This window comes from Pipra filicauda, unplaced genomic scaffold, assembly GCF_003945595.2.
Source record: "Pipra filicauda isolate LSUMZ 115617 unplaced genomic scaffold, ASM394559v2 scaffold50_size3627746_pilon, whole genome shotgun sequence".
Classification (NCBI taxonomy): domain Eukaryota; kingdom Metazoa; phylum Chordata; class Aves; order Passeriformes; family Pipridae; genus Pipra; species Pipra filicauda.
The window spans coordinates 35813-50668 of record NW_024104654.1 but is presented as its reverse complement, the minus strand read 5'-3'; positions in this window follow the sequence as shown (position 1 = coordinate 50668).

The following is a 14856-nucleotide window of genomic DNA, read 5'->3' as shown; positions in this document are numbered from 1 at the left end:
GCTGCATCTTTCATTATTAAGTGTTTCAGAATACTAGTGTTTAGCAAAAATAGATTAATCTTACTCAAAACCAGGCCTAAAAATGAATTATAAAATGCGTATAGTAAGAATATTTTGACGGACAGTCAGTACCTCTACACTAGGTAAAATACATAATGAAATGTAAATAGTATGTGTGTCCTAATAGATGAGAAGCACTCCATAATGCTAAACATTTTTTTCTCATTCATTTTCAATTCCTTGTTTTTCCGTGCACCTAAAACAATTTAGGGAAATAATTGCACGTACTTCAATTTAAATATTTTGTTAAAATTGTATACCACTCTCAGCTTTTTGACACACACCTAAGACCTTGTATGCAAATGAGTTATTTTGAAATTTATCACAAAGAGTCCTTATCAAGCAGGCAAGGAGGCAAAAACATCTGGACAAGCCTGATTACTGTCTCCAGACAGAGCAGAAGCTGTGTGGAACCAAGCGTAATCTATCACAGGAAAGGCTTACTTAGGGCACTTGGTAGAAGTGACACCATTTAGAGGGGAAGTAATTTTTTTAAAATTTATTCCCTGAAGGACAAGAGGAAATATTAAATATTTAATGGCTTCACAGAAAAGTAAAATTGCCTACTTTAACTCAATTTCCAAGTCTGATTGATGCTGTATTATTTCTACATCTGCATACATGACTAAGAACTTGACATATGCCCATAGTTTCTTAGAGAAATATAAAACAGCAAGTAAAATATTGGAAATATTACTATCACAGGATATGCCAAGTTGGAAGGGATCCACAAGAATCATTGAATCCAACTCCTGGCCCCGCACAGAATCATCCCCAAGAGTCACACCATGTGCCCAAGAGTATTGTCCAAATGTTTCTTGAACTTGGTGCTGTGGCAACTTCCCTGGAGAGCCTGTTCCAACACCCAACCACCCTATGGCTGGAGAACCTTTGCCTAATATCCAGCCTAAACCTCCCCTGACAAAACTTCAGGCCATTCTCTCAGGTCCTGTCACTGGTCACCAAAGACAAAAGATCAGTGCCTGCCCCTCCTCTTCCCCTCATGAGGAAGTTGTAGACTGTAATGAGGTCTCCCCTCAGTCTCCTCTTCTCCAGGCTGAGCAGACCAAGTGACCTCAGCCACTCCTCACATGGCTTCCCATCTTCGTTGCCCTCCTTTGGACACTCTCTAAGAGCTCAATATCTTTCTTATATTGTGGTGCCCAAAACTGCACACAATATTCAAGGTGAGGCCACAGCAGTGCAGAGCAAAGCAGCACAATCCCCTTCCTCAACTGGCTGGCAACGCTTTGCCTGATACCCCTCAGGACACGGTTGGCCCTCCTGGCTGCCAGGGCACTACTGACTCATATTCAACTTGCCATTGATCAGGACCCCCAGGTCTCTTTTCACAGCACTATCTTTGATGGATTTGGTTATTGACTAGAAGAATTTCTCTAGCACACAAACTAGATAGACACTTTCAAGATGACACACTCAGGTTATCATTATTAGAGGTAATAGAAAATGAAAATAGTGTTCATAGTATATGTTATCTATAAAATATGTACTTTTAATTATTTTTTCAGAGCATAAAGTCATAGTATATAGCTGTTCTTACTATTTCATTTATTTGTATTTGATATTTATAAAGAACAGATGTAAACTTCATTTTGTAGTAAAGTAGTAAATTAGCAATATATAAGGCCTTAAATCAGTTAAAATGTGCATCTGTAATACAACTTAAAATAAAATTAAGGAAGGAAAAACCTCAAAAAGAGTAAAATTAGCTACCTGTGCAAGATATGGCTACCAATATAATTAAAGCATAAAATCTCTTGTTTTTCCTTCCACCAATCATATACTACAAAGCATGTAGAAGAGGACCTGTAGAGTGGGACCGTATTATCAAACTTAAGATATTTGAAGGGGAGATGTTAAGCCTGAACTAATCTCTGTGGGATCCTTTGTGATCAAGAGACGAAAACAGACACTATCAAATAAGGATTAAAGTGCTCTTTTTTGAACTCTGCTCACAGGACATAATTATTTTTTCTCTCCACTAGTAAAAAAAGGAGCCTAAGTTGTGCAGATTTTCCGGTTTTTTGATGGTCGAGCTAAGGATGATTCATTTCCCTTGTTTCTTGTGAAAACTCACATTTTTTAAATGTGCTCTCCAATTTAGCTACAAGAACTTCCATGTAAGGGGAAGAGTGCATCTCGTTTTATTAGTACCCAAAATAGACTGAGCATCCGATGGTTCTTTGCATCTTGAGTCACAAACAACATTCTGGGAATGTTTGGGGGGGGTTGTGCGCTCCTTATCCTGATCACAGCTTTTCATTGACATATTGGTGCTTGAACATGTCACGCAAGGTGTAGATATAACCACTTCCCCATAGAATTGCAGATGATTTAGTTAGTTAGATCCTTATAGGCAGAAAATCTATGGGAAACTGAATTCAAGATTGTTCATTTGTGTAAAAAAGCTTACCCAAACACTTATATTCACTTTATGGATGCCTTAGGATCAAGTGACAACTAGTTCCCCTCCTGTTCTTTCCAAAGTATGATTGATTAACACCTCCAATGGATAACAGTGCCAACTGTTGCACTGTTGTACGAGGTAATCTTTATGCAAGGTTCACAGCCAAAGATATCCCACTTTACAATCAGATCCATGTCTATGAGAACCATTTCCAAGATGCGGATCATTTTCGCTGATACAGTGATCCAGCCAGGAAACAATAAAGCATCAAAACTGCTGTTGTTTCAGTATGAAAATGTTGGCATCTTCAGCATCAGCCAATTGGACTTTTACCTTCATATAAGCCAAGTCCTTCAGTTCTATGATGAGGCCAACCATACTTCTACCAGGGTTGACTTCTTGCAAATGGTTTATCAATGCAGCCTTGGAAATCTGTAACAGAATCATTTAGTGTTGCTCCTTTTAACTGAGAAATAGTTATTACTCAGCTACATTACTGACAAAACATGCACCAGACATGGTGCAAGTCATCCAGTGAGGATGTCTTCAATGGTTTCATTTTCCTCTTCACTTTTTAATCCCAAAAGAAACGGCAGACATATGGCTTTCTGAGGTACCCAGTAATTTCATGCTACAGGCATTTTTAATTTTGCTTCTGTGAACACATTTGTTTTGCTTTCACCTCAGTCTTCTTTTACAGTTTCGCTGGAATCCTTCTTATGAAGATTTGCTAAAGAAAGAAGTTAATTGTTAGACCTCTTGTACTTGCGCTACTGATCTTCCCAGTTACAGTATTTTTGTTTTCTTCTTCACAGTAAACAACTTCATTACATTGCAGATGAGCAAGCAGGCATGTACTAAGACATGCGGCTCAAATTGTTCATTTTTAATAATGTGATTCTTCAAGCAGGAGCAGCAGCCTGAGAACAAAGGGTTTGATTTTCAGTGTTTTAATAGTTTTTGTAATTTTAATAATTTTTAGGCATTTATAGAATTTACAACTGCATCAATCACTGTAGTGTAAATTAAAATATGAAGTAAGAAAATATTTTGTAGGAAATCAGCATTTGATGAATGATGTCTTAGTCTATTAGGGGTAGCAGTGTGCTTTGTTTAGGTAAAAAATTTTGAAAATTTTCCTGGAATTAGCTGAGATTCTTTGACAAAAGTAACAGTAATTTCATAGATGGGTGTGTATCTGTACATCCTACAGAAGATCACTTTGTGGCATTTTAAGAATTTCCATTATAGACTGGGGAGACTATTTTCTCCCAAGGATTTATCTCCCAGGCTCAGACTGTAGTTCACAAGTGAACAGAAGCAACAAGTCCAAAATAGCAAAAGGCATGTGTTTTTGACAGAAATAGAAATTCAAAAGAAACATGAACACACAGAGCTAGGAAAAAGATCAAAAATCGCTGTCATTTAGTATTAGTACTGGACTGCACCACAGTATCCAAATCCTCTGAAAGCCTGACTGCACTGTTCTACTGTACTGCTGGAGATGTGGGCAGGAATTCTACCTTAGCAATGATGACATTGTACTTCTTCTTTATTTTTTTCAAAATCCTGTATCAAGTGTCCAAACTGTTCTTGTAAATAGCTTAAATTCAGACCAAGTTCCAAGTGTCTTCAAACCCCACCTGCTCTTGTGGCTTGGCACATCAAATCACTCCTAGGAAAGGTCATGGTTTCCTTTACAAAAGGACCCCACATCATTTGTTATGCCTGACATCCTCACTGCAAAGTTTCCTCCAAAATTGCCAGCTATATATAGCCTTCTCCTACTAACATAATTAAGTTACCACTAATAATAACTACACTATAGCCAATAGTATGATTAATAACTACTTAATTAATATGAATTAATTGGGGCTTGGGTCTCCCCTGTGGCACTGAAGACACAGTTATCCTTTTTTGATTTTTCCAATCTGCATACCCACATGTGCAAAACAAAACCCTGGACCAGTGAAAAATAGCATATGTATTTAACCAATAATGAACAACTTCCTCACTGAGCCTTTTAGTGATTAAAGTAATTTATAATCTTCCTTGTCACTTGGGCATCTTTCTGCTTCATCTGGAATGCAATAACTTTTCTAAGTCCTGATTTAGAAATTTGAATTTGTTTTTTCCATTTTATTTTTAGCATATTTTGCTTTAAAACAATTTTTTGAGCATTGATTGAAGTAATTGTAGACGTTAAAACTGTTTTTTATAAAGTATATCCTAATGGGAAGCATTTTTTTAAAAACAAAACAAATAAAAAAACCCAACCACGTGGGATTAAAAAGTAGACTATCAAAGAGAAACACAAGTCAGAAGTGAATCGTTACATCCAAAGTGGAAATAAACCATTACAGCTTTGTTGATATGAAGGGAAAAGACCTGAATTCCACAATTCCTAAGCAAACTCAAAATTGAGGTGTCAGGGGATTTTTTTTCAGACTGAATTATAGTCTGTTTTGTGTCTTGCTTTTGAACTTCTAGTCAAACAAACTATATTCTCTAAGCACTAATAAAATAACATAAACATATGTCAATTCCTCGTGAAAGGAAAGCCACCATTAGAAATTTGGCAAATACAGTGCATTTCATTTAGTGTTCAAAATGACAGCATAAAAAGTCTATACAGCATGTTGAGGCAATGAGATAAAACACTCAGCAGTTTCATCCATTTAGAGAAAAATACATGAAATATTGGCAGCCTGGGAAGTAAATTCATTGAATGGAAGTAGAAGCTGCAGTGCCCTTCAAAATGTATCTTGTTCTGTATTACTAAGGCTGGAGGACCCACACTGTAGTTACGAGGCAACCATATAAGTCTTATATATGATGTTTATTTGGTAATGCTCTTTCTGGTTTGCCAGCTATGTTTGAAACCTTATTACCATATGTCAGCTTAGTGTAAGAATTCAACCTGCCAATAATTACTGTCTACTGTTTTCTATGAATAAACCTTAGAAATTTGAAGGTTGAGGAGTTAATTTCTCAGAAAAAAAATAATTCAATAAAATTGAATGTACTTCATTAAAGGTGAGAAACTCCAGACAGTAGTGTAGAGTTTGATAATTTTAGACTTACATAACTGTTTTGAAAAATGTTAAGTGTTTAATTTTCTGTCTAATTGCCACTTCCATACACTTTATGAGATTAAAAAAAATCCACATTTTCTTTTTTTTAAGTGTCTGTGTATTAGAATTTGGTCACCTGTGGGTGTCGGTGCACAAATGTAAGAATAAGCCACTGTATTCTTGAGTCGATCTATTACTTTCATTCCTTGGTGATTTTCCAGGCCAAAGCAAAATCATTCACAGCACAAGTATAGAGGGACTCTATACAGCACTACCCCAAGGGAAACCAGGGACAAGATGCAACATAATACATTAAATCCATTTATTAAACACTATTGTTTAAAGCCTTGAGAAGAAATTTCTTCCGTAATTCCTGGAAAACTGTGGTTGTTAATTCTCTAATGAGGAGAATGGTTTCCTAGGAGGATGAATATAATTGTGTGTCTATATGCTCTTCTTTTCTTTATCAGTTCCCCTTTGTGCTGCAGGATATGTCTTGAACTTTTTTTCCATAGCTGTCAGTTTTAAATGTTTGAAAATCTGGTTTTGAATTGCACCGTATGCAGAGAATTTCAGCTATTTTGTAACCCAGGCTTTCTATAATATCTCTGAAAGCAACCACATACAGTTTCAGCTCTTTTGCAGTAAGCTCAAAATTGCTGTTTTCATGTGCCAAACATGGCAGTTGGCAGCTCGTAAACCAGCCCATGCAATTAAATGATCTGGGAATGTTTGGGGTCTTTTTTCATATGTTCCTTACCCTGATCACAGCCATGCCTAGTGCATAGAGGCAAGAGAGGACACAAGTTTCTGGAAACGGTAGTGAAGCAACTGCACGACAGCTCTCAGCCTGTTGCTCATCCTCACCTACACTCCCCACCTCACACTACTTCAGACTGAGCAATGTGCAGAATTTAGCCAGTAGAGGTGGGCATTGTAAGAGGCTCATCTTGTTCTGTGTGCATCATGGTGATTCAGAGACAAAAAAAGAATGAGTACTCTGTGGGCATACAATTCTATGCCCTCAGTGCATGCCTGAATTCATTCAAATCAATGTTTCTTTCCTGTTTACAAGGTTTATGCAGCTAATTATTAAGCCCTGGAGACCTGACCTGACAGTAGAGAACTGAGGAAACCTGTATACTATTAAGTTTTATCATTGTAAGTTTTACTTGTAGGCTTTCCACATGTGTTGCTGATTTACGTCCTTATGATAGTCAACTCTATTATATAGTTCACCTTAGGACTATATAGTTCATGTCAGGCCTAGCATGTTGGCAGTAGCTTGACAGAGTTGTATCATTACATCAGTCAGAGAAGTCCATATTTGAGCACAGCAAAGGACAAGTTTGCTCTGCAGTAAATGGAGGATCACCATACAGAGACACAGACATCACTGTATGTGGTTAGGCTAAAAGTGATCAGAGCAATCCATACATTTTTGTCTTGAATGAAACCACATAATGGCTTCCATAATTTTATCACCTGATGCAAGGAAGTAATTGAATCACGTTTAACTACATGTTGAAAATTGCCAGTAATTCCAACAGCTGGCAAGAATGGTACCATGGTTTATAGACCAGATAGAAGATTGGTTCCAGTTTTTCCATTATAGGTCTCATACCTCTTATTATAATGTTCTGATAATGGATTTTGTACTTTACTTGTAATTCTTGAGTGGAATTTAACAAATTGAAATAAAGCCCAAAGATTTCTCCCTGTGTGGGATTTGGGACAGACCATATCTAAAATTCATGAACCTTCTGCTTAGTCCCAAAGTCACATAGAAAATACCTCAATAATGTAAAATATACTTTCTATAACAGTAAAGACCACATCGTAGAGAGGTACTCTTTTATTATTTTGACAAGATCTCCAAAGGAAGAAGGGGCAATTTGCTATATTAAGTCCACCACTGCATGAAAGATCAGTCATAATAAATAATCACATTTGTAATAAATAACCAGACAAAGCACAGAGACCTGAAGTGAAATGACTACTTTAGCAGCTGTGGGTTCTAACTAGTAACAATAAATGGTAAAAGAATCACTTTAGTCTCTATGCTTCTGTAAAACTGGTGAAACTAAGTTCACAACCTGTCTTGGTTAATTTTCCATCATAAGAGTTTGCTAATAGATTAGTGCTCATTTTTAATAATTCTTTAAGACTCAAGTAAAAGAAAACAACTCCTTCAGCTTCTAAGGCAAAACTAAAGAAAAAACCCCAAAATGCTTATTTCTTCTACCAAATTCATGATTAAATTCAAGTAGATGTATTAATTTAGTGATTTGATATTCTGATACCATTGATCTATTGATTCAATTTCAATTATTACCTTGGTTTATTTCTTCCATTAGTCCATTATTAATTAATTTCAGACAGGAATAGTAGCTTTAATCAGTGTTGTATATATTTAATTCTAGGTTAGCTTGTCTTTTTAATAAAATTCATAAAAATAATGCGTTTTGATACATCCTTTCTGCTTGCAACATGGGCCAATTCCTCTAAGACAAGAGCATTCACATGAGGTATTTAAAAAACAGCTAATATTATTTCTAAATTCACACCTTTGTCTCTCCCAGTTGTGTCATACTAATCAGCAATAAAATTGTGATTTGTTCCATGAATTGCTGCTTATATGCCTTCCGAATAAGAGGTTGTCTTAGAAATGTTATCACTACCACCGGCAGAAACAGAATGAGCAACTGGACGCTGTGATTTAAAAGAAAGTAAATTGGAACTATATTAAAACCTGAGTATCTTTTGTGTCAAAGTAAAAAGTCAGTACTCATCCTTAGCTGGGCCAACATTTTTTTTGACATCCTTTTTTTCTGTAAACAAATACTAATTATTTTATTGAAAATTAAGCATGATAATGGTTTAATTAAGACTGGTAATGGTTTAATAGATTCAAAATACAGAATTATGCAAATACCAAATCAACAGAGGATTTTACTACCTAATCAACACTTTGTTCTAAGAAGTTCTGTCACAATAGCACATGACTTCAGACCTGGGGGGGGATAGCATGGGAACAGTCCACAGGCAGCAGCTGTGCAGCACCCTGTCCTGTCACCCAAAGGCTGAAGCCAGTGGTGTGTCAAGGCAGACAATACTGTACCATGCCATTACCCATGTATGGATTACCTCATGTTTTTACCTGCTCCAGTTTATACCTACAAAGTGCCTCCAGTATGTGTGTGCATGAACTGACACAGTCACTCAAGACAATGCTTCCAGGTATAGCAGTGATTCTTCTGTGTGCTTCTACAAGGAGTGACAGTCTGTCAATGACACCAGTGCTAATAGGGGATCTCAGCTTTTTCTGTAAGTCACATCCGTCACAGCTCTGAAGTGCAGAATTGTGGTGTTTTCACCATACACAAAGGATTAACTCACCTTGAAATGTTTCCCAGTCCACCTGCAAAAATTTGGATGATCAGTCTGCATGACACTCTCTAAGATTTTGTTCAAATATTCGGTCAACCCTTCTGCTATACAACCAACATCAACTCTGACATAATTTCGTTATGGTGGTGTCCTCCAGCAGAAAACTAGGCAGACACTGCATGAAGTCCTATGGGTCTTGCTGTTTCATTCACCAGGAACACATTCAGCCAGTCTCTCATGCAGCACTTGTGAGCTTTCTTCCCTTCCATCACCTTGCACTGATTCGGGACATAGCAGAGTAATGCAAACTCCATGGTGCTGCAGCTGCTTTTGGCAACCTGTGATACTCTTGCCTTCTAGACAGAAAAAGCTGGTTTAGATATTACACTGAAGAATTCATGCTAATATCAGAAATTATTTATCTGTAAGAAATCAGTGGTCTCTCTCATCAAAGGGGAATTAATGCTCATTAAGCTTTTATTTGGAAGGCCCTAGAGGACCTATGGAATTTAGTACATAAAGGAATTTATAAGTATCTGATCTTTTCACCAACACTGCTGTGAGATGCGCTCTGGGCCTCCAGAAAAAAATGCCATTATCTATAAGACATAAATTTCGATTAATGCTGGAAATATGTGCCCAGAAAACATCCATTTTAAAGCAGTTAATCATCCATATAAAAGTAAACTACAAATACAGAAAAATAACACCTATGAATCCTTGTTATTGCTGAAAGACATGCAGTATAATTAGTAAAACTGTCCATGGATTTACCAAATTCAGCAAAACATTTTACTCTTCACTGCAAAAGTGGTATGAATTCAGGATTTAAGGAAAATGGGATTTAAGAAAAATTGAAATGTAACCAAGTAAAGGTTTACAGCTATGTAAAAAAAATCCTGCACATTTTAAGACAAAAATGATGGGATTTTGAGATGTTATTTGCTTACATTTCAGTTATCTGTGTACTCTGAGTTTATAGTAACTTAACTGAGTTAAGTTTTTGCTCAGGCATGAAATAACTAATGAATAAATTGGATGAATAAAAGCATGGATAAAAGTTCTCTTCCTACCTCATAGTAAAGAGGGACAAACAAAATGTAATGTCCCTGTTTTAAACATTGAATGAGTTAGGTTATTTTTAAGATAGCAGTCAGCTTGTGCTAGTCCAAACTAATATGACCAATATATTTCATGTATTAACAACAGGGGAATCCAAGTTTACATGCTGGCTGCGGAGCTGCCTTGAATTCATGTTACAGTATATAAAGCCCTTGTCAAAGAAATTTAGCCAGGCTTATAAATTGAGGTGATTTTTTTAAGATTCTGTATCCGGATTTTTGGCAAATTTTCTCCTTTCCCTGCAAGGTAATTTTCCCTCAGTATTTGACGGACAGGAATAGGGGAAAAAAACTGAAAATGGAGTAAAGAAAATTGGTATTTAGAAGGATGTGGAATCCTGAAGTAATAGGGGGATGCTGTCATTCAGAATTGTAAATATTTAAAGTATTTTTGCAGAGCGTGGATACTGATGTGAAAAGTATGTGAGCAGTATGATGTACAGCTTTGCATTCTCTGGGTTCAGCTGTTACAACTGTAACACAATATGCTGGGGAATGCAACCATCAAGTCTGAAATAGAGGTGGCTATTGCTGTGCAGTACAGAAACCTGTCTCCTAACAAACACTGGATGACAAGAGCATTCTTGGATATCTAAGCCAATCAAGATCAAACATACAGTCTTCATGTTAGTCCAATTCAGAGACTTTATTTTTCCCTCTATTATCCTGATGGGAAAAAAGAGCTACTATTCATATGAGTGCATCTTCTGCTTATGCCTTTCCAATGACATATCCCACCACTGTTGCGACCATGCAACGATGAGCTGGTCACCTTCAGGGCAAGATACAAGATACATTTTGGTTCATACCACATGCACATTCTTTCACATCTCTGAGACCCTCTTGAGACAGAAAGAAAAATCATGGAACTTTCAAATAGGTCAAACAAGGGAAAAAATTAGTCTTGGGGAAAGCAAGCAGATTCTTGCACAGTTTACCTGTTTAGATAGCAGTGAAGAAACACTCATTTTACAGCAGCTAACGGTGAAGATGGCTTAAAAGCATTAGTAATAAAGATGTATTATATCCAGCTCAGATTCTAATGCAGTCACTTGTTTTTATTGAGTTGAAAACAGTATTTTACCTGATATTCTTACATGGGAAAAAATACAATATTGATATAACTATTTCTGGGAAATTAAGGCCATTCTATAAGATAGTATAAGTCATTAAAAAAATATAAGCTATCACTTTGAGAAATTGTATTCACTTGCAAATACAATTTGGTCCTAAAACTTCATAGATTAATAACTATGGACTTACTGCAGTGACGTTATTTACAGTCAGTATTTCTTAAATCCTGGAAAGTCTATACATGTTTCCCAAGAAAAATTTTGGTAGGTCTTTTATAGACCAGGTTTGCAATTGACTGACAGAGGTGACTGTGTATATAGAATGCTCATTGTATATAGAATGCTCATTGACACTCTACCAGCTCAAAGACCTGTCAGTGTCAAGAAAGTTATTGACACCAGCAGTGATCCTTTCTGTTGCCAAAACAACTCAGAGCTACAGCCAGCAACGACTGGAGGAACAAGTTTTATACAAACACGTAAGTAGTATGTGCAAATATATGTATACATTAACATTGGTGATACTTTTTTTTTGGGGGGGACATGCAATGTACAATCAGTGTTATAATAAATTATTTCATGCTTTGTATTTCCAAGTCATCTCCAGCTGTTTTTAAGCTGTTACACCTAATTATTATGTTACCCTAATCTATACCTTTTTAGCCACTTCAGTGCTAAGAAGGTGATTGAAGGAGGATCCATGTGCTTTTATTTTAATTCTAATTGTATGGAGATACCTTTGGCCAACAAACACTACAGTCAGTATTGTAAAGTAAGAAGAGAGTATTTTTTGTATTAATCCATTATGATGAATACACTTACAAAAGCAATACAAAATGTAGATAAATTCGAATGTGGAGAAGTTTAAATTAATATCTTTTGGTTAAAATTCATTTACAAATCTGGATGTAAATGATTAGAGAAAAAAATTAAAAATAACAAATGTTTTTAAGTGTTACTCTTTAAGGTGTAAGTCTGAAAAAATTCTATAACTTATGATTTGGGTATAGCTGGAATATGTCCGAAAAAGACTCCTGAATTCTCATTCAGATCCTGTTTTCATGACTTTAGCATCTGTGCTCCTCCTCACCAGGTATAAAGTAAAGAGCAATTTTAATATAACGTAAAGTTTTAGAATTTTATGTAAGGAATTAAAATTCTTTTAATTCAGAAATTAAAAATATTGTGTGCAAGTGTATATACAGTTTCACCATATTGCTACCACTTCAGAAGTAGAATTGTATGTAATGCTTGCTGTGACTGCCTAGGCTCCCCACTAGGACTCAAAAGGAATAAAAGGGTCACCCACTGAGAAGAGACACCACATCTGTGAAGCCTAGTTGGTTTAAGGAACAATTATGAAAACTGACTGGAAAGGGGAAAAAAAGTCAGAAACTGACTCCTGCCATAAGGAGTGTGGCACCTTGCTTTCCCTTCCTGGAAAAAGGTGGAAATTAGGAGACTTGATTGACTTGAGAGAGGAATAACTTGAAGGCATAGATTTGAAAATGCTTAAAATGGATTCCCCCCAAGTGAGAATATGTATAGGATTTCTTTGCCAAATTTTCACCACTTCAAGCACAACAGACTTTTAGTATCTGGAGACTTCAGCAGAACACTATGATATATGCTCCAGCATCCTGTATCTTTTCCAAACTCCTTTTGGACATATCAATGGATATTTGTACAATTAGTTCTCATTGTTACCTTATACGTAAAAAGGATCAGCAATCTGATTATTGAAAAATACACACTGTGGATGTCAAAGTGAAACTTCCACTCCACTCTTTCGATTTTCTTTCAACAAAATAATCTGAAATCTTTCAAGGCTCACCTGCCTTACCTGAGATATTTTTAAAACCAGAGAGCTATTGAATGATGAAAAGAACAAGTTTTCCAGCACTTCAGATTGTGAAAAATATTTTGTACCTCCCTTTGTTAGAGTGTTTTTCTACCCATTGAATGACTCAACCCTAAGTTGTCACAATACATGGACATGTTCACATACATACTATTATCAAGTTCTTTCCGAGTCCTTTAACACATTAGACTGTATGCAAAACTTGAAATAGACTTTTGAGTGTGGTTTTTCAAAAAGTTACTCTAAGGCTTTGGCTGTACACAAAGACTAAATCTATTCCAGATATTCCCTATTGCTCTTCAGACAGTCACTAGGAAAAGTTTAATCTCAAGTATATCAAGCTTACTCTTAGGAGATGATGATTCAGAGTAGTCAGTCAAAAACATTTAATTAATACCTGCTGTTCAGTACTTTAGAGGACTTACACACTCAGGAGATATGCACTATAACCAGTAATATTCTCACATTAGAGATTTCCTAAAGGAAGAAAACTTTCTGCACCAGAGCATTCTGAAAAATGGAAATGATACATAGGCATGCTATTTAAATCTTTCACTGCTGTCAAGCCTTAACCCTAGCCAGCCACCAAGACCTACGCAGACACTTGCTGACTCCCCCACCAGCAGGATCAGGGAGAGAACTGGAAGAGTAAAAGCTAGAAAACCCTTGTGGGTTAAGATAAAGACAGTTTAAGAGGAAAAGCAAAAGCCATGCACATAAGCAGAGAAAAACAAGAAATTAATTCTCTGCTTTCCATGGGCAGGCACACGTTTACCTATCCCCGGGAGAGCAGAGAGCCCCATCACACGTAACTGTTACTTGAGAATACAAACACCATCACTCCACCATCCCCACTACTTCTTCCTCCAACTTTATATACTGAGCATGATGTCAAATGATATGGAATATCCTTTTGGTCAGTTTAGGTCACCTGTCCTGTCTGTGTCTAGTCCCAACCTCTCATGTACCCTCAACTTCCTTGCCAGTGTGGCAGTAAGAAAAGCAGAAAAGGCCTTGGTTCTATGTAAGCACTACTCAGCAATGAAAACATCACTATATTAGCAACACTGTGCTCAACACAAATCCAAAACATAGCCCCATACTAGCCACTGTGAAGAAAATTAACCCTACCCAGCCCAAACCTGCACATCTGCAAACTGGGGACATGTCTGATCCAACGTTCAGTGGATCCAATTGCAATGATACTGCAGTATTCATCTGACATTCAACTTAATGAGTTCAGATACTCCTTCAGTAGACTTCTGGCCTCCCTTCCTCAGGTAGCTTCCATCCATGACTTAAAGTATATCTTGTCAAAGAGGGTCAACATTTGAGTAAATTGAATTCTTTATTGATCACATGAACTTTTGACACATCTAATGCTTCAGAATGCTCTTGACCTTCTGTTGTATACATGTTGATTTGGAGATTCAAAACAAGATGGAGGACAAAATGCAAGCATTCAGTCTCTGCAATCTTACAATTAAAACGGTGTGTACATAAGAAAATTAAATACATCCTACTATGTCAAAACAGTCGTCCACCACGGGAGGATACTGTTTTGCTATACTACTGAAAAATTAATAGAGAATTTTTCAGGTAGAAAACTCAGCCCATGTGGGTATAAACAGAAGACTATGCGGCACATACAAACAAAAGTGCTGTATTTATTAGGAAAAAACCCTCACAAACAACACCTCTGCAGTAGAGTAATCAAAGTATCTTATGTGAAAACTTTACGTTTTTGAACAATAAGTAGCAAATAAGCACAGGGTAAAAAGTCATTTGATTTCATCAACTGAATTGAACTCCTCCACAGACAATTACTTTCCCTTCAGTCTCACAGTTT